The sequence below is a fragment of the Delphinapterus leucas genome, chromosome 2 (genome assembly GCF_059928025.1).
Source record: "Delphinapterus leucas isolate spDelLeu-1000000601 "Yukka" chromosome 2, BTC_Dleu_Yukka2, whole genome shotgun sequence".
Lineage (NCBI taxonomy): Eukaryota > Metazoa > Chordata > Mammalia > Artiodactyla > Monodontidae > Delphinapterus > Delphinapterus leucas.
The window spans coordinates 57,777,196-57,779,826 of NC_143130.1; the positions used below are offsets into that span (position 1 = coordinate 57,777,196).

General features: G+C 39.9%; 1 pseudogene; it reads right to left on the reverse strand.

Moving 5' to 3' along the window:
- Positions 1-82, reverse strand: LOC115803929 (small nucleolar RNA SNORD116; annotated as a pseudogene).
- Between the last annotated feature and the right edge of the window lie 2,549 nt (positions 83-2,631).

The window sequence follows — 2,631 nt, forward strand, 5'->3', positions numbered from 1 at the left end:
GGACCTCAGTTCACATCAGTGATTTTGTCACTAATTTTGTTCAGATTCCAACAATATCCATTTTTGAAGTCATCATCGATCCAGGCACATTTGTGAAAGAGACCTTGATCCTTAGATATGTGGCAGACACTGAGCTCTCAGGACTCCGTCTCCCTGGGATGGAGTATTTTCAGGAAAAAGTACATTAGAATTCCCACTGGCCCTTGAGGATGGAAGGCAGAATTATTCCTAATATTTTCCTTCATGGCACATATCAAGGAGTAGGAAGAAACTCGTCCATATGAAACCTAGTTTTTGGTCCATATCTACTTGTGGGAAAGTATAAATGTGAAAAGGTGAAAGGTATACATGTCTATTTGTCAAAATTGCATAAGACAAGAAGATGTGCTATGTATCTTTATGTAAAATCTCCTAATTTATTACTCCTCTAGGATGTTTCTGGTTAAAGTAAAGCATAAAATCTTAAAAATAAAGGAGACTGAAGCCTCAGATGCCTCAACAGATTATTAAAGCTAGTAGAGTTGTTTGTATTAACTGATTATTCAACAACTCAATACAATTTTTGATTACTTAAAAAATAATAAAAATAATCCAGAAAAGTAAATTTACTAAAATTGGATGTTACCCTAGGAGTGCATTGTTTTGTTACTTCTCAGTTAAGAGAGCTGGCACAAGTGACAAAATCAGTACTTCAGTGGTGTGGTGATGACATTCATGGAATTCTAATGTCATGGTCAATATAAAAAGTACACAGGAAATTAGGGAAATTGCAAAACAAAGTTTTCCTAATGGAATATTCAGCTGTAAGAAGTTATAAGTATTCATAATAGATATTCCTTGAGATGACAAGAACAATTATGCTCACAAGTTTGATCACAGTAGAACAGATATAATTTTTTCTAAGATATTTGTCTCAAAGTTTCCCCAAAACAGTCACTGCAAAATCATTTACTGTAACTAGGATGTCTCTTTAAACACATTAGAAACCCATTGAGAATATATGAAAGGGGCCAATGATATCCATGTAAAAATCTAAGAATTTGAAGTATAATCATTTCACATCAAAAAACTATTAGTAATTGAAGCCAGCATTCAAAATATATGAAATTACTTGCTCAGTTTGTAAGAAAAATGAAAAACAAAGAAACAACTGTTCTACTTCTGGTGTCTGGGTTGGCAAGCAAATTAAAATATGTTGTGAAGATTCCACACATCTACTCTTCAATTTACATGTAATTGTTCCACTTAATAAAAAAGGAAAAGTAGAAGTTCATAATACAATATCTTTGAAGTTTGACAATCTAAGCACACTAAAGATATCAATAATCACTCAGAAGATTTTGGTAGCTCAGATAAATGTGTGAATGGTTCAAGTGTAGTTACAAAGATTTCTCATAGAACTCATTATTCAAGTGGTGATTACCCAGAGTTTATTTACTACAAGTTTGTACATGCTGGCAGCCAAGTACCCAAAGAGTTATTATATCATCCCCAAATTGGTTATTTAGCGACCTTTGTACAATTCAGTTCCTCTAGTGTATGCCAACATCTTAGTTTTTCAATACCATAGTCCTTTCTGGGGGACACCACCTGCTGAGCAAATTGAATATCCCTCCACACGTTTGCCTAGCATTGTCCGTGGACTGGACCTCAGCTCACATAAGCGATTTTGTCACTCATTTTGTTCAGATTCCACTGAGGTCCATTTTTGAAGTCACCATTTATCCAGGCACACTTATAAAAGGGAACTTTAGAATGAAACATGTGGCAGACACTGAGCTCTCAGGAATCCATCTCCCTGGGACACACTGGACCACACTATTCAACCGTGGAGGCCAGCATCACTGATGACCCCAGAGTCCCATTGTCACTGGAGGGTTACACTCCCTGAGAGCAATGTCAGTATCTTCAGGACAAAGTGCTTACCAGCATGAAAATTCTCACTGGCCCTTAAGGATGAGAGGCAAAATTGTTACTGAAATACTCCTTCATGTCAGATCTCAAGAAGAGGGAATAAACTCATTCATATGAAACCCAGCTCTTGGTCCATCTTGAATTGTAGTAATAGCATGTAAAGATGTAATATGTAAAGCTGAGAAGCGATAATGTACATTTATCAACCAAGCAAAAGATGGAATGGAAGGACGAGGGGAAGATGGTGGAAGAGTAAGTTGTGGAGATCACCTTCCTCCCAACAGATACACCAGAAATACATCTACACGTGGAACAACTCCTACAGAACACCTACTGAACGCTGGCAGAAGACCTCAGACCTCCCAAAAGGCAAGAAATTCCCCACGTACCTGGGTAGGGCAAAAGAAAAAAAAAACAGAGACAAAAGGATAGGGACAGGACCTGCACCACTGGGAGGGAGCTGTGAAGGAGAAAAGGTTTTCCACACACTAGGAGCCCCTTTGCGGGCGGAGACTGGGGGTGGCGGAGGGTGGAAGCTTCGGAGCCGCAGAGGAGAGCACAGCAACAGTGGTACGGAGGGCAAAGCGGAGAGAGTTCCGCACAGAGGATCGGTGCCAAAAGGCACTCACCAGCCCGAGAGGCTTGTGTGCTCACCCGCCAGGGTGGGCGGGGCTGGGAGCTGAGGTCGGAGCGCAGGGAGAGGACTGGGGTTAGCGG